The sequence below is a fragment of the Anomaloglossus baeobatrachus genome, unplaced genomic scaffold (assembly GCF_048569485.1).
Source record: "Anomaloglossus baeobatrachus isolate aAnoBae1 unplaced genomic scaffold, aAnoBae1.hap1 Scaffold_231, whole genome shotgun sequence".
NCBI classification, from domain to species: domain Eukaryota; kingdom Metazoa; phylum Chordata; class Amphibia; order Anura; family Aromobatidae; genus Anomaloglossus; species Anomaloglossus baeobatrachus.
In genome coordinates this window covers 228,870-251,588 of record NW_027442013.1, presented here as the reverse complement: position 1 = coordinate 251,588, position 22,719 = coordinate 228,870, and the positions used below count along the sequence as shown (strand labels likewise).

General features: G+C 46.2%; 1 pseudogene; it reads right to left on the bottom strand.

Moving 5' to 3' along the window:
* Nucleotides 1-451: 451 nt before the first annotated feature.
* LOC142261652 (U2 spliceosomal RNA) lies at nt 452-660 on the bottom strand (annotated as a pseudogene).
* Between the last annotated feature and the right edge of the window lie 22,059 nt (nt 661-22,719).

The window sequence follows — 22,719 nt, the reverse complement described above, 5'->3', positions numbered from 1 at the left end:
GAAAAAGTTATTAAGTGATTATTGGCTGCAATGGGGCTTTCTGGCTGGTGCCAGCCTCTCTTCTTAGCACACAGGAACCACAATGCCTACACCATGCTTCAATGGATTCTCTCATCCCAGCCCAGTAAAACTACATATTTTACACAGTCATAAGCAGCCAAAAGGGATCTATTCTATTCAATTGCAAATGATCTAGATAAGACTGAGAATAAGATACTGCACGGGACATAGCAGAGTTGGTCAAGTTGAGTGGAGATGAGTTTGCTATTTGGCACAGCTTTTTGCATCAATAAAGCAAGTAAAAGGTGTGAAAGATAAAAAAAAGGGTGAAAGTGTGAAAAGTGAATTGGCCAAATTGAGGTGCATATAAAGTTTTTGCTTTCTTTCAATTCACTAATGGGGCTCATTTGAATCAGGTGAATTGAGTTCTGCTTTTGGAAACTGGGTTAAGAAGGGGTGCACCGGTCCTGGAGGTACTGCAATACCAGGTCAATGCGTGGAGTGGACAGAGCAAGATTTTTTCCATCTCCTTGTTCTAAAAATCCATTTAATATATGGTCCCCAGAGAGGGGACGTATCAGATATTAAACTGATAAGAACAGATTTAATTTTTTTTTTTTTTTCTGTTTATCAGTAGGACTTCAAAATAACAAAGGTGATCGCCTCCCGTTGCCTGGGAACCGTCCAGGCACAAGAGGGCTATGTGTCACCAGAAGGCGCACACACTTCCTCAAGGCCGGCAGACGTGCAATCCCAGGCACCTTCCAGTACCGACCAAGGTAGCGTCCTCCGAAACTACACTTGATCTTAGCCAAAAGGCCGAGAAGCTATAACCCGAATTGGTTACGGCCTTGAGTGGCACCCTGGCCTATACCGGACACATCTTAGGGAGAGGGAGACAAACCCACGCCTACAGAAGACATTTTGTCACCCAAGCCAACCCTTGAAAAGGCTGTTTTGCAGAGCAAAAACAAGAAGAATGGTGCTTTTTGCAGCCGCCGCCCACTGCAATGAATCTGAATAACTCCTCCTTTTGGACACAAGCACCTCCCCTCCCCCTTGCAGTCTTTCCAATTCATGATACAAAAAGACGGACGGACAGGACAGGACAGGACAGGCTGCCTGACTTTCCGTCACTGCCACCCTTTGCCATCCTTGCCCGTAGAAAGCCCTTTCATCATCCCCAAACCCTAATCTTTTCCCTTCCCTTCCCAGATGCGTCTCACTCCCTTTCATTAGGAAGTGAGCGCAGCCTTTTCTCCGTTCTGCACATGCGCGACGTTAAACACAAATGCGCAGGCGTGCGTTCCATTACCCTCACTGCATTCCACTCCCATACAGGAAGTGGGCGCAGCTATTACTACGGTCGCACATAAAAGAACCCACGGCCACCACTGCACATAGCTGACTCCACCACAGGACACCCACTTCTACACCAACGCAGGTAAGACAGGATCGGCACCTCTATGCTCCCGTTACAATCAGGCTCAGTCACCATGTGATAACGCTCTCAACTCTTTAGTTGCAGGCTCCCCTTGCTTCACCTCCATTGGCTGTGCTGCCATTTCCTCTCCCACCTGGAAGGTATACTTTATTCCACTATTTTCCTGTTTCTCTCTTCCCCCTTTTCCCATAACCTACTTTTATCTGCATTTGTGGGGTATCTATATGCTATTTACATTTACATCATAGTTTTATTCATTAATATGGAAGGGAAGAGTGCCCATGAGAGTGTTGAACTGCGGAGAGCAAGAGATTAAGCTGCTCCGATTTGCCACCATTGATAAGCTGTTCTCAGTAGATACACATGCTATCCAAACAGCAGCATCCACCATTGCTTCAGCCCACCCATTCAGTGACAGCTCACCAAGTCAGCCATAGGAGTGGTGTAAGGAATTACACGTAGGCACTGACTCCACACCTTCACATCACAAGAAGGGGGTCTACAGGCTAGTGCAAGAATACGAGCAAGTCTTCAGCAAACATCCGCTAGACTTTTGAAGAATAAAAGGGGTCAAACACTACATCCCCACAAGTGCACACCCACCCATCAAAGAGAGATATAAGCCAAAACTACCTGCACATTACCAGTGTACCAAGGACATGTTGAGCAACATGAAGGAGGCTGGGGTTATCCGTGACAGTTGTAGCCTCTGGGCAGCTCCGTTGGTCCTGTTAAAGAAGAAGGACAGCACCACTCCCCTGTATAGAGGAATAGCTAGCTGCATTGAGAACTGCAAATTATTTTTCTACCCTTGATCTCACTAGTCGCTATTGGCAAGTGTCCGTTGCTGAGGCAGACCGGGAGAAGACCGCCTTTGCCACCCCGATGGGTCTCTGCGAGTTCAAAAGCATGCCCTTCGAGCTGTGCAATTTGCCAGGAACCTTCCAGAGGCTGATGGAATGCTGCTTGGGACACCGAAACTTTGAAACGGTACTGCTATACCTTTATGATGTTATTGTTTATTCTAAAGCAAACAAGATTTTAGGGTGTATAAAAAGGGAGATTAGATCCGGTGATCCCAACGTATTGTTACCCCTCTATAAATCACTTGTAAGGCCACATCTGGAATATGGGGTAAAGTCCTGAGCAGGTTGATAACCATTGGTTTGAGCATGGTAGGGTGTAGTGCGCATCTTCCTGCATCGGTAAAAGCTGCAGAAGTCCTTGAAGATTTCCGCTTCAAAGGCTGTGCCTTGATCTGTGAGGACTCTCTCTGAGTAGCCATGAGGTCTGCATAAGTGTGCTTGGAAGACCTTCGCTGCAGTATGGGCCATTAGATCTTTGACTTGTACCACAACCATAAATCTCGAGTAGTTGTCTACCATCGTAAGTGCATACGTGAGCTCGCCTCGATATTCTGCAACAAAACTCCCTTTTTCGATTTCAGTTTCAGCAAACACTCCTCTTCCTGTAGAAAATATTTATCATTACCTAAGACAGTCATTCTAATGCATGACAATATTAAGGCAATTTAGTTAAAACTTGTTTTAACTCACCTTTAAGGGGATTGATGTATTTCATGGTCAATCCAGGTTTGTCAGTGATGGCACTGACATAATGTATGGCGTCTTTTTCGGGCGTTATCCTTTGCCTTTTCATTGTGAAAATCCAGTTGCCTATATCAAAGCAAATTCTACTACTTGTAAAGTATGCAGAAAATGAAATGTAGAACATATAACATCAACTGCTTAGGAACGCATCATAGGTTAGTACTTAAAAGGATATTGTCATGTTCTAGTCATAATGCAAGCTGGACATTTTTCATGTTACCCTGTAATCGCCGGCCTGTTCTAATGCTCACAAGCTAAGATATAGGCTCAGCTGCTAAGGCTTCCCTCTGCCTTCTGAATGAAACTTGAATATGTCTGGGTCACTGTGTATATAGCAGGTGCTCAGAAAAAATAAGAGTCAATTCAATAAAAATAGCTCTGGCACACTATAGTGATCAATAACGTAAGAAAAGAACTCTTGGAATGCTGAAAATTCTTTATTTGTGCAAAAGGATAATTCATCCAACGTTTCGACCTTGTTTTTAGGTCTTTATCAAGGATAAAGTTATCTAAGATCATAAAGGGTTACAAAACCATATAAACACGTAATTAGTACATAGTACAACATAACAGTACAATATATTGCTACTTGAGAGTACAATGGGTCAAATGACCATGATGCACATACAAAAAATTTTTCCAAAGCCATAGTGAAAACATTTGTACTGAGGAAAGAAAATTTCCACATGACCTATCTGGAGAAACATTCTGGATCAAACAACCAAAAATAGTCAAGCAGGTAAATACACACCTATATGGATAACAGGATGATATGTGTTCAATTGTATAGCGTCATTGCCATTAAGGTACAAATGGAAAACTTGCAATCCTATATAGTGAAGGAAATGAACACATATCATATCAAAGAACACAGGAACATGGGTGTGAGAAAAACCTCAATGTTTATACTTTGTTCTTTATAATGGTGTGAACATGTATATGTCTCAGTACCTTATGCACTTGAGAATTCTAGTGAGTAGATCATGAAAGCCTATTTCAGAACTGGAATCAGTAAATAATTGTAGGTGGAATCTAAATGAAAAGATGGTACAAGTGTTATCATGACACGTGGGCTATAACACAATGGACCGTGTGACAAAGAAGAAAGGAGAGAAAGAAGAGGAAGAAAATGCAACTACCTGTAACATTACGTGATAGTCACTGGTAAGTATCACTTGACAATTCAAGTGAAAAAGGATTCCTTTATTAGTGGGTGTATTATAGTATAGCCCTTTGGCAGGGCAGCCAAAAATTGGGAGGCTCCACGTTGTCCCTGCATAGAGACGTGCATGAGGGCCTCAAAACATTGTTCCCATTGCAAAGGAGCGGGTCTCCTGTCGTTGTAATGTCCATTCTGCAAAGAATGGGCGAAAAAATTTACCACTGGGGGTATACCTGAAACAAAGGCCTAACTCTTGTAACGGTCATCATGGTGGCGCATGAGGAGAAGGAGGAGCAGTCCAGCGATTATCCAAAGTCCAGAAGTGTGTACCCATGGGTGACTGGAGGTACATGGCAAATTCCCGTTACAAACTTTAAATTCCGCTCTCATTTGCTGGTGGTGTGGTGAAGTCTGGCCCAATCCAACCCTTGTTCATCTTGATCAGAGTCAGCCTGTCAGCATTTTCAGTTGACAGGCGGGTGCGTTTATCTGTAATGATTCCACCTGCGGCACTAAAAACACGCTCTGACAAAACGCTAGCGGCAGGGCAGGCCAGGACTTCCAAGGCGTAGAGAGCCAATTCATGCCACGTGTCCACCTTGGATACCCAATAATTGTAAGGCACAGAGGAATGTCGGAGTACAGTTGTTCGATCTGCAAGGTACTCCTTGAGCATCTGGGCAAACTTAGGATTTCTTGTGGCACTACCCCGCACCTCAGGGGCTGTGGTACGTGAGGGGCTGAGAAAACTGTCCCACATCTTAAAGACTGTTCCCCTACCTCTGGCGGATTGGACTTGTGCCTCTCTCGGCTGTACGCCTTGGTTGTCCACTGATTCCTGACCTATGCCGCTAGCGTTTTGTGAGGGGAATGCTTTGCCTACTTCCGTGACTATGGCCTTCCGGAACTGCTGCATTTTGGTTGACCTCTCCGCCTCGGGAATAAGAGACATAAAGTTCTCCTTGTAGCGTGGGTCTAACAGTGTTACCAACCAGTAATGATTGTCGGCCAAGATGTTCTTAAAGCGAGGGTCACGAGACAGGCAGCTTACCATAAAGTCAGCCATGTGCGCCAGACTCTTAACAGCCAGGACTTCAGTAGCCTGACCAACACGTTGACTGAACATGCTGTCCTCCTCCTCCTCCTCCTCCTCCTCATCTACCCTGTCCTCTGGCCAGCCACGCTGAACCGAGGATATGACTGGTGTGCATGTCATATCCTCAATTTGGCCGGAGATTTGCTCCATGTCTTCATCCTCCTCCTCGTCATAGTCCTCCACTGCACGTTGTGATGAGACGAGGCTGGGCTGTGTGTTATCACCCACACCCACTACTGTTTCTTGCTGCAACTCATCGCGCTCCGCCTGCAATGCATCATGTTTGGTTTTGAGCAGAGACCGTTTTAGAAGGCAGAGTAGCGGTATGGTGACGCTAATAATGGCGTCATCTTATACCTTTATGATGTTATTGTTTATTCTAAAGCAAACAAGATTTTAGGGTGTATAAAAAGGGAGATTAGATCCGGTGATCCCAACGTATTGTTAACCCTCTATAAATCACTTGAAGATTTCCGCTTCAAAGGCAGTGCCTTGATCTGTGAGGACTCTCTCTGAGTAGCCATGAGGTCTGCATAAGTGTGCTTGGAAGACCTTCGCTGCAGTATGGGCCATTAGATCTTTGACTTGTACCACAACCATAAATCTCGAGTAGTTGTCTACCATCGTAAGTGCATACGTGAGCTCACCTCGATATTCTGCAACAAAACTCCCTTTTTCGATTTCAGTTTCAGCAAACACTCCTCTTCCTGTAGAAAATATTTATCATTACCTAAGACAGTCATTCTAATGCATGACAATATTAAGGCAATTTAGTTAAAACTTGTTTTAACTCACCTTTAAGGGGATTGATGTATTTCATGGTCAATCCAGGTTTGTCAGTGATGGCACTGACATAATGTATGGCGTCTTTTTCGGGCGTTATCCTTTGCCTTTTCATTGTGAAAATCTAGTTGCCTATATCAAAGCAAATTCTACTACTTGTAAAGTATGCAGAAAATGAAATGTAGAACATATAACATCAACTACTTAGGAACGCATCATAGGTTAGTACTTAAAAGGATATTGTCATGTTCTAGTCATAATGCAAGCTGGACATTTTTCATGTTACCCTGTAATCGCCGGCCTGTTCTAATGCTCACAAGCCAAGATATAGGCTCAGCTGCTAAGGCTTCCCTCTGCCTTCTGAATGAAAATTGAATATGTCTGGCTCACTGTGTATATAGCAGGTGCTCAGAAAAAATAAGAGTCAATTCAATAGAAATAGCTCTGGCACACTATAGTGATCAATAACGTAAGAAAAGAACTCTTAGAATGCTGAAAATTCTTTATTTGTGCAAAAGGATAATTCATCCAACGTTTCGAGCTTGTTTTTAGGTCTTTATCAAGGATAAAGTTATCTAAGATCATAAAGGGTTACAAAACCATATAAACACGTAATTAGTACATAGTACAACATAACAGTACAATATATTGCTACTTGAGAGTACAATGGGTCAAATGACCATGATGCACATACAAAAAAATTTTCCAAAGCCATAGTGAAAACATTTGTACTGAGGAAAGAAAATTTCCACATGACCTATCTGGAGAAACATTCTGGATCAAACAACCAAAAATAGTCAAGCAGGTAAATACACACCTATATGGATAACAGGATGATATGTGTTCAATTGTATAGCGTCATTGCCATTAAGGTACAAATGGAAAACTTGCAATCCTATATAGTGAAGGAAATGAACACATATCATATCAAAGAACACAGGAACATGGGTGTGAGAAAAACCTCAATGTTTATACTTTGTTCTTTATAATGGTGTGAACATGTATATGTCTCAGTACCTTATGAACTTGAGAATTCTAGTGAGTAGATGATGAAAGCCTATTCCAGAACTGGAATCGGTAAATAATTGTAGGTGGAATCTAAATGAAAAGATGGTACAAGTGTTATCATGACACGTGGGCTATAACACAATGGACCGTGTGACAAAGAAGAAAGGAGAGAAAGAAGAGGAAGAAAATGGAACTACCTGTAACATTACGTGATAGTCACTGGTAAGTATCACTTGACAATTCAGGTGAAAAAGGATTCCTTTATTAAAGGGTTCTCAGTCGCCTCAGGATCATGAAATACTAGGGTAAATGATATGAGAATGGGTAAGAAGCACCACTAAAGGAAATATGAGATGCAGGACATATATCTATAAACCCCTGAACTACATGATAGAAATAAAAAGAAGAAAAAAGAAAAAAAAGAAGAAAGAAGAAGAACACATAGAATGCGGAAAGAGAATGGGTACAACTACCTGAGTTACTGCAGGGAGGCCCCTGGTAGGTATTGTGAGGGTTAGTGGAATTCCTTCACTGAAGGGTTCTCAGTTGCCTCAGGTTCGTGAAAAATGCTATAGACAAATAATGCCCGGAGAAAAGGGGTTCATATACAGCGAATAATGGTAATACAAGGTACATGTGTCCCATGTAATAGTATAAATATATATATATGCTCTACACCAGAAATAGAAAGTAGTCCCTCTGCCTTCTGTCTAGGTGCCCTGAGTTATGTCCTGTAAACTGTCACAGTGACCTAGACACACATGTGTAGTAGGGGAATATCCCTGCTGAGATGCCAGTGCTAGAGCACTCGTTTGCTGTGGAGTTGAACGCTATGTGAGTAGTTCTTACCTTCAATGAGCAGAAGTCTCTTTTTTCAGATTTCAATATCTCTGTGGGTATCTGGCAGAAATATGGAATACTCTTTACTGCTAAGACCCTGTACACCACTCCCACTAAAGGGGGCTTTACACGCTGCGACATCGCTAATGCGGAGTCGTTGGGGTCACGGAATTTGTGACGCACATCCGGCCGCATTAGCGATGTTGCTGCGTGTGATACCGATGAGCGATTTTGCATCGTTGCAAAAACGTGCAAAATCGCTCATCGGTGACATGGGTCTCCATTCTCGATTATCGTTACTGCAGCAGTAACGATGTAGTTCGTCGCTCCTGCGGTAGCACACATCGCTCCGTGTGACACCGCAGAAACGAGGAACCTCTCCTTACCTGCCTCCCAGCCGCTATGAGGAAGGAAGGAGGTGGGCGGGATGTTCCGGCCACTCATCTCCGCCCCTCCGCTGCTATTGGGCCGTCGCTCAGTGACGTCGCTGTGACGCCGCACGGACCGCCCCCTTAGAAAGGAGGCGGTTCGCCGGACACAGCGACGTCGCCGGGCAGGTAAGTATGTGTGACGGGTCTGGTCGGTGTTGTGCGGCATGGGCAACGATTTGCCCGTGTCGCGCAACAGATGGGGGCAGGTACCCACACTAGCGATATCGGGACCGATATCGCAGTGTGTAAAGTAGCCTTTAGTCACATGACCAAGACTGTATCTGTGTCCCTACAACACACTTGAGACAAATGTGTGTGTGAGCCTGCATTGTGGGGTATATATAATATATTATAGAGCTGGGAAGGATCATTCTAAGCAGTGAGCTGTTCCAGTATTTGTAGGAAAATACCCAGTAGAAGCATCAAACACAGCACCAATACCTCCCATCAGTATTCCACCACAGTGCCATGTAACCCATGCCCTACACTCCCATCTACACCAATACTATACAGGCACAAACTAGTATATCTGACTAAAAGCCCCCAAAATATGAAGAACGGCCTATAGTTGAGTGTGGATATAAAATCTATGTTAGCAGAGCTAGAATAGAAATCACTGATCGCATTGAAGTCATTCTGACCATAAATCACCATGATATCAAGGTGAGGAGTTGTGTGTTACTGCTGGGAGGAAAGGGTTAACAGTGGAATATTAAGGTGCATTTCTGTGTGCAGTGTTACTAGTCAATGTAACAATTCAGTATGAGCTGCTCTTGGTGCCGGGGGAGGGAGATGCTCTCCTGAGCAAGATAGATGGGGAATGAACATGATATCTATATAGTGTAAGGCAGGGGGTCTCAAACCAGGTGATCATGTCTGATCAACTGGTTACATTATGTCTGATTACCTTGTCTAACAGTTTTTTCTCCCCTTTCTTTACCTTCCAGGTTCCCATAGTCACGTGAAATATCCCTGTTGCACTTGATTACGGCTCACTATTCACTATAGGATGTCTTATATCTAACATCACACTCTCACCCATCAGCACTCTATAGGTTTGTATAAGGTATGCGCTTACACATCCGGTCCTCCATAGGTATTTCCACTTATGTAACACTATCCCTATGATCACTCATAACTCATACCCTTGTAGTCAATTACAGCCTCCTCTCTCCCCCCTCCCCTTCTCCCTTTCCATCTATAATTTTGCCAGTACAATATTAGTTTACATTAGGCACACACTCACATATTCCTTTCCTTAGTGATTTATTGTAATTCACATTCACATACAATTCTCTATGCCTGCCCCATTACTACATTCATACCTACTTGACCCTATCCTGATACCCCTTGTCTCACCTTGTTGGTCCCTACACCTGTTATCATGTCCTTTCCTGTGTCTGTCTTGTCACACAACACATTTTAGCATATAACTTGTGCTCCTTATTACCTGTCCTGCCTATTAGAATTATGTCCATTATGTCCATGCATGGCCCAATGAATCAAGTCTGTACTTCATATTCATGGTTTAAGCCTTTGGGTTCCAATGTGCCCAGAGTATATATCCAGAAAGATTCCCTTTCTTTGAGCTTCCTAATTCTATTGCCTCCTCTGCGTATGGCTTGGACATGTTCGATGACTTGGAATCTTAATTGGATCACTGTGTGATTATGCGTCACAAAATGGTGTGGGACTGGTAATAGAATCTGCTTACAATGTATTGTTGACTTGTGTTTAGCTCAAAGAAAGAGAATCTTTCTGGATATGTACTCTGGGCACATTAGAACCCAAGGGCTTAAACCGTGAATATGAAGTAAAGACTTGATTCATTGGGCCGTGCACCATGTCACCAAGTGTCCAATTGCATTGTCCAATGGCTCACAATGGTTATGCGTTTTCATTGGATGGATAATCGAAGCCATGTTTTTTTCCTTTCTGTTGGGTTTGTTGTGTGAGTAGCCTATAGGATTAAGTTGGTTACCGCAGGCAGTGGATTTAACTTCCTGTCTTTGGTCCAGTGGTAGATGGATTGTCTGGTCTATGAGCTGTTATTGGTTTGAATGCAGGTGAATGCCCATGGGCTGCTTATGACTGTGTAAAATAGTATTGATTCATGATGGATTTCAGACTACATGTAGATATCTTCAGTCTTTCTATCCACATCATTTAAATGAACATTATCCATGCAGCTTGAAATCCATCCAATAAGAGAAGCAACCTTGTACAACCAATCTGATAAGGGCACAGTATATCCTAAGGGAAGGTTATGGCTATAAAAGGGGACTTCTTGGAGTCACCAGGTTGTTGATGGATGTTGCATGATCTAGTCTAAGCTCTTAGGAGCTGGCTAGGGGATCAGAACCAGGATGCCTTGTGGACTCGGTCTAGGGACTTTGGCTTCAACTAGAGGATCACTTGGCTACATGGCTTCAATCTAGGGGCTCCAATTCCGATTGGAGATCATAACCGCAATCTAGGGATTTCGACTCCGGCTGCCAGGATTATACCATATCATCATACCAGAGACTACTTAAGGAAGAAACCCAGGTTGGACAATTTTGTCACCTGGCTACAGACTTTGCAGACCTCAGCCAGCTTCCTAAATCTGGCGCTATTCTATTGTCGGTGGGTGCCCGACAAATTACACAGCTATGTAAAATTTTGGTTTATGAAACTTCAAATCCAGTGACTGATTATTATGTTTTCTAATGTCCTGATTTAAAAAAAAAAATAAATATTTTTTTTTAACCATCAAATATTGATTTTGTACAATCCATGTGTGAAGTTACATACAAGTGACATGAACAAGAAAAATACTTATTGTAACCAAAAATATTCACAATTTTATATATAAAATACATTTATTTATTGTACAGTCATTCTGCAACTTTATTAGAAATTTATTCTTGCACTTTTTCCTTTTCTCTAGATCCCCCTTTTCTCTTATAGAAGGCCTGTGGATCTTCTCTGTGAAGCATCCGGCAATCATGTTCACGTTTCATTTACTTTGGTATCGTCGTTCCATCTCCTTGATATTCCGATGAAAACCTTCTTGTTCTTCCCACCAGCACCAAGGTTTTCAGACAAGTAGTCCAAATAGGAATGTAAAAAATGTAACTTCAAATTCATTAGACAACCCAAGGCTTTGAAACGTTTCAGCATGTTCTCCACGATGGACTTAAATTTTGATTCTTTGTTGTTACCTAGAAACGTATTTATTGCTTCTTTCAAAGAGTCCCAAGCCCTTTTTTCAACAGTTTTCATTATTGTTTAAAACACGTCATCCTTCATTCATGGGTTTCTGAATATCCGAACCCACAAAAATGCTTTTGTGCTGCCCCTGTGCCAGCAGCCGCCGTTGGTCGGATCCAGACCTTCTAAGAGAGTGGCTCGACCCGGGGGTCTCGCGGACATGTCGAATAAAAGGAGGAATGTAGATGTATGGGCTAGGCCGTATTAAGTTTGTGACGCCACCAACGGTGTGTGGTGAGGTGGGACACCACCGCTGCCGTTATGGGATACCCGGGAGAGATGTAGTGGCAGCTGGATGTTAACCCCTCCGTGTGTAGGGATGATTGCCCCGGGGCCCAGTGTCTTTGTGCAGGGTATGGTGATGGCAAGGGCCGGCGCGCCTGAGCAAGCAGGGGGATGTTTGGTTACTCACAGTAAATGAATCACACGAGTCTTTCGGTAAACCAAAGGTGCTGGTGGCCTGCCGCCCCGGCCGGTTGCATTCAGGTCCCCCACCCAGGCTGGTGGTCGCTGTCCTTTACTCTGCACTTGTTTTTGTGTATGGTGGACTGCCTGGTCTGGAACTCAGGAGTCCGCTCCCGGCTGGATATGGCCTAAGGAGCCGTGCCCGCAGGCGCTGGCCCGTGGGATCTAAGGGCCCTGGCGGTGGCCTTATCCCTATCAGTGGGCTGTTGTCTTCTTTGAGGGACTTTAGGTGGGATAGGACCTATAATCCTGCCCTCAATCATTTAATTAGCTAGGCCGCTGTTTTCGGTCCTGGCTTCAGGGTCCTAGGTGACTAGGGTTTCAGGTCGGCTGTGTGTTTCCTAAGTGAGGAAAGGTGTTGTGCGGGGGCCTATCTGTAACTACCTGGTTTTGCCAGGGCATCACACCTTCCTTCAGACTTGATTCTGACAGTCCCTGAAACTTGGTACACAGGTACTTAAACATCTCTCCTTCTTTCAGTAGCGCTTTCACAAACAGCTTCATCAGTCCAAGCTTACAGTGGAGTGGTGGCAAGAGAACTTTAGGTGGGATCAACTAAGCTTTATGCAACAATGTTCTTGAGTCCCGGTTACAAAGATGTTCTTGTTGGCCAATTTTTTTTGCTCCAGTGAAGAGTCCTAACCTGGCTTTCCAATTCACACAAAAAGCATGTGTTCTGCCTTCTTTTACGTAATGCTGTGAATCTCTAGCATACAGCTAAACCCTAGTTCACATTTCAAATAAACAGACTGTGGAGTTCAATAGCCTTGATTTATTAGCTGGTAACGTGAACTTGATTGCAGTATACATGGAATATACAGTGAATATAGGAATATCCAAGATGCAGTTGAAGACAGAATACGGTATATCCAAGATACTGTTTTATACGGGTAAAAACTATAACAAGAAAATGATTACAGTCAGTACAGTGTTAATACAGAGTTAACATAGCATAACAGTACATGAGATGCAGTTCTTACGAGAATGTAGGTGAAAGGTCACTGCATCTGCAATACATAGAAATCTTATCTAGACAAACAAGACAGGGATGACACTAAAGGTGTAGAAGTACAATGTACAATGCATTTACTACACTCTTCCATCTAGGATTCTATCACTAACACATGTAATTTGCTTTGCTCACCGGATTACACTAGGCAGGGGTGAATGTACAGAGAGGTAAGTCGGCATGTCCTTTCCTGACAAATCCAAAGAGAAAATGGCTGCAGGCTTCTTCTCAGCTCAGGGAGGCATTCCTTACCCAGAATACATTTAGCTTAAAGGGAAACTCAGCAATTCAAAAGAATAACAATGACCTCTAGGGGTTGTAACAGAAATTTTAATGAATGACTATTAGCAGGCTGCCATGAGGCAGAACAGCATGGGTATTTAATATATCCTCCTTGCTGCCCAAGAAGCAATGAGAACATTTTTAGACCACCACATATTGACCATCCATGCTCCTTGTAGTTAAGTTTCTTGAGAATAAAGTCTAAATTCTCACAGCTTTCTTCCAAGTGCATAGCATGTGTGACGCCCTGGACTAGCCAGGTAGTCACAAACACAAAATCACACACACCCCCTCCCCTGGATAGTCTACATCAGTCACACAAAATCCTTGTTGCCTCCTCCAGGGTCTGATGTCCACACCAGGTGGGGCGGAGCCAGGCGGTTGGCCCCACCCACCGAGGAGTTCACAGGCCTGGAGGCGGGAAAAAGCAGTTAGTTTAGTTTTGTAGTGGAAAGTGAGAGGACAGAAACTGTTAGTGTCTGGGTAGGAGCCCAGGCACTGTCAGCAAGGTCGGCAGACGGTGGTGGCCGTCTGCAGGAGGTGGTACAAGTCAGCTGAACCGTAGGATCGGGGACGGGCGGTGACCCGAAGGGAACTGAACCGGTGAGCGGATCTGTACCAAGCACAAAGGCAGGGCCATTGGACCCTGACCAGGCTAGGAGCCGCCGACAATGGTCAAATCCGAGAGTGACCGGAATCCCAGGGGTTCCCTAACACCCAAGACCCGACAGAAGGCAACCGTCCACACCGTGAGGATAAAAAGCCACCGCCATAGGCTAGAGATCCAAGGGCCAGCGCCTGCGGGCAAACGGGCTCCCTCGGTACGTACACCCCAGCCATCCAGCCTCCCCGTACCGCCACCGGGCCCCGGGATCACCAACCCCTACCCACGGAGGGGGAACCAACATCCTAGCTGCTCCCTGCCATCGCTCCCGGGATCCCCGTCACCAGCAGTGGTGGTGCCCATTATCACCACGACCTGTGGGTGACGTCACTAACTATCTCCCCAAACAAACCACCCCCTTTTCACTCGTGGGCGAGGAGCGCTGCTCGAGTCCCCGGATCTGGCCCTCCGCTCGAGCCACCGAGCAGCAGCAGCAGCAGAAGTCCCCGAACCCGAGCGTAGCGTGCGTGGCCCCTCTGCCCGCGACACATGCCCTACACACACTGAAGAATACTTACTGCCATTGAGCAGTAGCACAGCTTTCAGACTTTTTGGATGAAACAATGACGTGTCTCCACTCGCTCACATTGTACTTAATGTTACATTTTCCATCAGCACAGGAACATCGCTTGAATACACTAGAGCACCATCTTCAGAAAAGTATGGAGGGAATCTTTTCAGAATTCTAACCTTTTGGAAACCTATTGTCACGCTCTCCGGGTCCCCTGCTCTGCCCCCCGGCTCACCTGCCACGCTCCCCGGCTTCCCTGCTTCGCTCCCCGGCTCCTCTGGCAGACATCCCCCGCTCCACGGTCTCCAGCCTCCACCACCTGCGGTCCCCAGGCGGCCCGGTCCCCACTCCCGGCGCCCGTCGGCAGCCCTGCTCCAGGCCGGCTCCCCTGCTTCCTATACACCGCTCCCTGCCCTGGCTTCTGGCACCCGGGCCTCGCGCATGCGCATTAGGGCGCGCGCGCGGTCATTGACCCTCTCTTAAAGGGCCAGCGTCCACTGACAGGAAATTGAACACACAGGTACAGGGTATAAAGGGGTTTAATGTCCAAGTGGGCGGGGCCTGTTCTTCGTGTTTCCTAAGCTAGGAGTCAGGTCTCCTTGTGTCTCTGTGATATACTTACCTATCTCTCTTCTAGAGCCGCTCCTGCCTCGCCATCCGGTCCTGCCGATTCCCGAACCCCGAACGCTGACTATCTGCCATCCCGTCAGTCCGTACCATCTCTGATCCCTGTGGTGACCCGTCCTCTCGCTCCATCGGTTCCGGACTCTGCCTGACATCTCGGCCTCCGAACCTGAGCTCCGTCACCCGGACTACCATCAGTGACTCCGTGGTCCCAGGGACTTCTCCATTCCACTCTTTTGCACGGACTGTCCTGCTACCCGTAGTGCTCCGGCTACCGGACCCCTTGCCTTCATTAAGGTGTTCGGCCCAGTGGATCCACCTCCTGGGTCTGCCCGTCCACCTGGCCCTAACACCTATAGAATCAGTGTTTGTGAAAAAACTGTACGTGATGATATTTTTTCAATATTTTTACTGAGTCCAATGATCAAAAGTATGAAAAAAATCACATCTTTCAAAAATTTTTACCCTTGGAAACCTGTGTTATTATTACTATGCACGAGCCCTAAATTGTCTGAAAAACAACAAATATGCTGGTTGGATAGACCTTGACCCAACAATTCAACGGCCACAATTAAGGAGAAAAGTGCTAAGAGAGTTAAATTTGCCCCTGAAATAACCCATGATACGGGCCAAGGAGGGACACACCATTTTGATCAGAAAATAGCCCAACACCATGAGAGACGGGCAAATCCGTGAAAAGACAAAGTTCCAAGCTACAACTGACGCAGGATCTACAGCACATACGCCCATTGTAATTGTTCATGATTTCCGGCCACTACGCATTTCAGCCTTCAGGGACCTGGTAATTCGAATGCTATGTCCAGGAGTAGAGATGAGCGAACCGGTCCCGGTTTGGCTCGAGGTCGGTTCGCCGAACGGAGCTCCCGTTCGAGTTCGGCTCGTCGAACGTTCGACGAACCGAACTCGAGCCAATAGGAAACAATGGCAGGCAATCACAAACACAGTAAAACACCTAGAAAACACCCTCAAAGGTGTCCAAAAGGTGACAAACAACTCACAACACAACACAAACACATGGGAAAGTGACAAGGACATATACTCATGCGAAAACAAAACAGCTGGACAAGGAAAAAGAGGAGGACACACAGATATAGGCATGGCACGCCATTCTAAAATCATGTAAAACACCGCAAGGTGACTCCAAGCGGAGTCTCCCTTTTTTCCAAAAATTGGGCCACACAGACACCCACCCCATCAGTGGCAGCACTTGGGCCCTAGTTGCAAACAGGATGTTTTGATTTGCATCAAGCACATTCAAAAATACGCCATAATTAACCGTCCCCAGGATGACACCGGGGTAGGTAGCAAAGTCTTTCCTGATCCCAGCTCTGTTCATCTTGGCTTCTTTTAAAAACACAGCAAGCAAGGGTTACTCCAAGCGGAGTCTCCCTTTTTTCCAAAAATTGGGCCACACAGACACCCACCCCATCAGTGGCAGCACTTGGGCCCTAGTTGCAAACAGGATGTTTTGATTTGCATCAAGCACATTCAAAAATACGCCATAATTAACCGTCCCCAGGATGACACCGGGGTAGGTAGCAAAGTCTTTCCTGATCCCAGCTCTGTTCATCTTGGCTTCTTTTAAAAACACAGCAAGCAAGGGTTACTCCAAGCGGAGTCTCCCTTTTTTCCAAAAATTGGGCCACACAGACACCCACCCCATCAGTGGCAGCACTTGGGCCCTAGTTGCAAACAGGATGTTTTGATTTGCATCAAGCACATTCAAAAATACGCCATTCTTATCCGTCCCCAGGATGACACCGGGGTAGGTAGATAAAGTCTTTGCTGACCCATGACTTGTTCATCTTGGCTTCTTTTAAAAACACAGCAAGCAAGGGTTACTCCAAGCGGAGTCTCCCTTTTTTCCAAAAATTGGGCCACACAGACACCCACCCCATCAGTGGCAGCACTTGGGCCCTAGTTGCAAACAGAATGTTTTGATTTGCATCAAGCACATTCCAAAATTCGCCATAATTAACCGTCCCCAGGATGACACCGGGGTAGGTAGCAAAGTCTTTCCTGATCCCAGCTCTGTTCATCTTGGCTTCTTTTAAAAACACAGCAAGCAAGGGTTACTCCAAGCGGAGTCTCCCTTTTTTCCAAAAATTGGGCCACACAGACACCCACCCCATCAGTGGCAGCACTTGGGCCCTAGTTGCAAACAGGATGTTTTGATTTGCATCAAGCACATTCAAAAATACGCCATAATTAACCGTCCCCAGGATGACACCGGGGTAGGTAGCAAAGTCTTTCCTGATCCCAGCTCTGTTCATCTTGGCTTCTTTTAAAAACACAGCAAGCAAGGGTTACTCCAAGCGGAGTCTCCCTTTTTTCCAAAAATTGGGCCACACAGACACCCACCCCATCAGTGGCAGCACTTGGGCCCTAGTTGCAAACAGGATGTTTTGATTTGCATCAAGCACATTCAAAAATACGCCATAATTAACCGTCCCCAGGATGACACCGGGGTAGGTAGCAAAGTCTTTCCTGATCCCAGCTCTGTTCATCTTGGCTTCTTTTAAAAACACAGCAAGCAAGGGTTACTCCAAGCGGAGTCTCCCTTTTTTCCAAAAATTGGGCCCCACACACACCCACCCCTTCAGTGGCAGCAGTTGTGCCCCAGTTGTACACTTCACAGCTACATTTGCATCAAGCACATTCAAAAATACGCTATTCTTAACCGTCCCCAGGATGACACCGGGGTAGGTAGCAAAGTCTTTCCTGATCCCAGCTCTGTTCATCTTGGCTTCTTTTAAAAACACAGCAAGCAAGGGTTACTCCAAGCGGAGTCTCCCTTTTTTCCAAAAATTGGGCCACACAGACACCCACCCCATCAGTGGCAGCACTTGGGCCCTAGTTGCAAACAGGATGTTTTGATTTGCATCAAGCACATTCAAAAATACGCCATAATTAACCGTCCCCAGGATGACACCGGGGTAGGTAGCAAAGTCTTTCCTGATCCCAGCTCTGTTCATCTTGGCTTCTTTTAAAAACACAGCAAGCAAGGGTTACTCCAAGCGGAGTCTCCCTTTTTTCCAAAAATTGGGCCACACAGACACCCACCCCATCAGTGGCAGCACTTGGGCCCTAGTTGCAAACAGGATGTTTTGATTTGCATCAAGCACATTAAAAAATACGCCATAATTAACCGTCCCCAGGATGACACCGGGGTAGGTAGCAAAGTCTTTCCTGATCCCAGCTCTGTTCATCTTGGCTTCTTTTAAAAACACAGCAAGCAAGGGTTACTCCAAGCGGAGTCTCCCTTTTTTCCAAAAATTGGGCCCCACACACACCCACCCCTTCAGTGGCAGCAGTTGTGCCCCAGTTGTACACTTCACAGCTACATTTGCATCAAGCACATTCAAAAATACGCTATTCTTAACCGTCCCCAGGATGACACCGGGGTAGGTAGCAAAGTCTTTCCTGATCCCAGCTCTGTTCATCTTGGCTTCTTTTAAAAACACAGCAAGCAAGGGTTACTCCAAGCGGAGTCTCCCTTTTTTCCAAAAATTGGGCCACACAGACACCCACCCCATCAGTGGCAGCACTTGGGCCCTAGTTGCAAACAGGATGTTTTGATTTGCATCAAGCACATTCAAAAATACGCCATAATTAACCGTCCCCAGGATGACACCGGGGTAGGTAGCAAAGTCTTTCCTGATCCCAGCTCTGTTCATCTTGGCTTCTTTTAAAAACACAGCAAGCAAGGGTTACTCCAAGCGGAGTCTCCCTTTTTTCCAAAAATTGGGCCCCACACACACCCACCCCTTCAGTGGCAGCAGTTGTGCCCCAGTTGTACACTTCACAGCTACATTTGCATCAAGCACATTCAAAAATACGCTATTCTTAACCGTCCCCAGGATGACACCGGGGTAGGTATGTCCAGGAGTAGAGATGAGCGAACCGGTCCCGGTTCGGCTCGAGGTCGGTTCGCCGAACGGAGCTCCCGTTCGAGTTCGGCTCGTCGAACGTTCGACGAACCGAACTCGAGCCAATAGGAAACAATGGCAGGCAATCACAAACACAGTAAAACACCTAGAAAACACCCTCAAAGGTGTCCAAAAGGTGACAAACAACTCACAACACAACACAAACACATGGGAAAGTGACAAGGACATATACTCATGCGAAAACAAAACAGCTGGACAAGGAAAAAGAGGAGGACACACAGATATAGGCATGGCACGCCATTCTAAAATCATGTAAAACACCGCAAGGTGACTCCAAGAGGAGTCTCCCTTTTTTCCAAAAATTGGGCCCCACACACACCCACCCCTTCAGTGGCAGCAGTTGTGCCCCAGTTGTACACTTCACAGCTACATTTGCATCAAGCACATTCAAAAATACGCTATTCTTAACCGTCCCCAGGATGACACCGGGGTAGGTAGCAAAGTCTTTCCTGATCCCAGCTCTGTTCATCTTGGCTTATTTTAAAAACACAGCAAGCAAGGGTTACTCCAAGCGGAGTCTCCCTTTTTTCCAAAAATTGGGCCACACAGACACCCACCCCATCAGTGGCAGCACTTGGGCCCTAGTTGCAAACAGGATGTTTTGATTTGCATCAAGCAAAATCAAAAATACGCCATAATTAACCGTCCCCAGGATGACACCGGGGTAGGTAGCAAAGTCTTTCCTGATCCCAGCTCTGTTCATCTTGGCTTCTTTTAAAAACACAGCAAGCAAGGGTTACTCCAAGCGGAGTCTCCCTTTTTTCCAAAAATTGGGCCACACAGACACCCACCCCATCAGTACTTTACCCTCCACACCAGTCCCAAGCTGGAAGCACTGCAGCACTGCCTCGGCGAAGCGGCAACAGGCTGTGCTGCAGCTAATCTGCATAGGTGACAAACCCCACAATGCAGAAGAGGTGTGGACAGCTCTAAAACAGCATGCAGATCACTGGCTCACACCTCTGAACCTAAAGCCAGGAAAGGTTGTGTGTGACAATGGCCGGAACCTGGTGGCGGCTTTGAGGCGAGGCCAGCTGACACATGTTCCATGCGTGGCCCATGTGCTCAACCTCGTGGTTCAGCGGTTTCTAAACTCATACCCAGAGCTGTCTGATCTGCTGGTAAAAGTTCGCCGCCTGTCTGCACATTTTCGAAAGTCACCTACTGCTTCAGCCGGCCTTGCCGGCTTTCAGCGTCATTTGCATCTTCCGGCTCACAGACTGGTGTGTGATGTCCCCACGCATTGCTGATATGTGCCCGTTCAAGTGTCTCGGGAATTTTCAACAGATCCGTCCGAAGGTGGATGGCCCCTTATTATGTCACGAGGATGGGTCCTTTTTATCGAGATACCAATTTGTGAGTGTTTTTAGGGCATGTTTGAAGTCGTTGGGGTTAGATCCGAAGTCTTTCGGATTGGGGCAGCGAAGGAGGCCTCTATATGCGGCCTACCGGAGGAGACAGTTAAGCAGATTGGTAGGTGGAAGTCGCAGCGCTTTAAGTCGTATGTACGTCCCCAGGTGGTTGTTGGCAATTGAGGGGAAAAGGGGGGGGTATTAGGGTAGCAATGGGGGGGGTGAGAGTGTGTGTTTTTTGTCAATTTGGTTTGGTGAGGCAATAAAATGGTGTCGTCTGTACATTTTGTATTGCAGAAGCACCCCCCCTTCCTTCCCTGGTCTGGATCCTTGGCCACTCTTATGTGTATTGGGGAGCCCGACGAGCGGACGCGAGATGGAACGGGAGACAGCTAGGTTTTGAGAAGGACCTGGCTCTCGTGCGATGGCTCGGTGTTCGGGGGTTAGGGTGGAACAGGGTGTTGCAGGAGGTGCATAGATACGCCCGGTTGGACAGACCTCCTGACATCTTAGTGTTGCATGCCGGGGGGAATGATTTGGGTGGGCGTCCTTTTCGAATCTTGATAACGGACATCAAACATGATTTGTTACGGTTATGGGTGTCGTTTCCAGGTCTAACGATAGTCTGGTCGGAGATAGTAGCGAGAAAGAGTTGGCAGAAAGCGCGGTCAGTTGACAGGTTGAACAAGGCGCGGGCGAAGGTTAATAGGGCGATCTCGAAGTTTGTTAGTCGGAACGGGGGTATAGCAATACGGCATGTTGAGTTGGAAAGGACGGAAGAGGAATTTTGGTTGGCTGACGGGGTACACCTTAATGCGGTGGGAACTGACTTATGGGCTCTTGGCTTGCAGGGAGGTATTGAGAGGGCCCTTTGCTTGCGGGGGGTCTCAGGCACTTGAAGGGTTTCAAGGTGCCTTCGTTGTGGTGTTGTTTATTGGTGGGTCCTTGAAGTTGGTTTAAAATTGGTTCGGGGATTCATCCGGGTATGGATCCCCTCATTGGCAGAATTGATGGTCCCCTAGTGATTTTGGGGGGGAACCCCGACGGGGTATGTCGGGGCCCCTGGGGGTGTGGTTGGGGTTGACGGAGGATTAACCCTAACCATTTGGTGCTACTGAGTCAGTGTGGGTAACGGCTGGGAGCAAGTTGAGGTTTTTTATTGCTCGGTTATGGGAATCACCAGGGTTTTGGTAGCTTCAAGGACCTTACCACATTGCAAATTTTATTGGTTATGTATTCTTGTTAATAAAATGGCTGCTATGGCCAAAATTATCCAAAGATAAATTTGTGTCTGTGTAATTACTTTTAAATAAGAAATGGGAATGGAGGTGTGGGGTATGAAAGGAAGACCGGAGTCAACAATTCCAGGGTCAAGCATGTTTATTTGCGTAAGCTTCGTTCCAGGGTAGAAAGGGTAAGAGTGCCTTTCAGAATTCGAAGTGGTCGGACTGTACGGACCACCAAGAACTGCAGGAGAGCTTGAACATCTTCCCATGGATGTGCGACATCCTCCCTCATCAGTTACGTAGGTAAGCAGGTTCTCAGCATTGCAGCCCATTTGTTGTCTTAAGTTAGTTAAGCGGGGTTAACTAACCTGTCAGTTCAGCCTCAGGTCTAAAGCAGAGGCCTGGACTCCACTCCTTACTCCTCACTCCACAACTCTCCTTAAAAACAACTGACTCCTTTTTCCTGCCCCGGGGTCTCCAGACCCTTAGGTGGGCGTTTCCTTCCGTCTGGTCCTGCCCACTGGTGTGCCTGTCTTTCCCTGGGGGAGGTGACTAGGGTTTTCTGGTTGGCTTTGTGTGACTTAGGTGAGGGAAGTTGTTATGCGGGGGCCTATGTGTGACTACCTGCAGTGTCAGGGCGTCACATATGTATGTGTGTATGTCTGCTAAAGGAATCCGCACCGTCATATTTACAAACACAAAATTTTGACTCTATGCACAGAAGAGAGTCATGCTATTTACATGATTTGTGTTTTTTTACCTTTTAAAACTATCATTAAATGTTAAGTTTTAGTTAGGGATTTATGCTTCTGTCTGTCTCTCTCCCAGTCTCTGTCATCTGTCTGTCTCTGTGTGTCTCTATCTCTATCCATGTCTCTCTGTCTCTCTATCTCTGTCTGTCTCTCTGTGTCTGTCTGTCTTTCTCTCTTTGTGGCTGTCTGTTTCTATGTCTGTCTGTCTCTTTTCCAGGTCTGTCTCTTTTCCAGGTC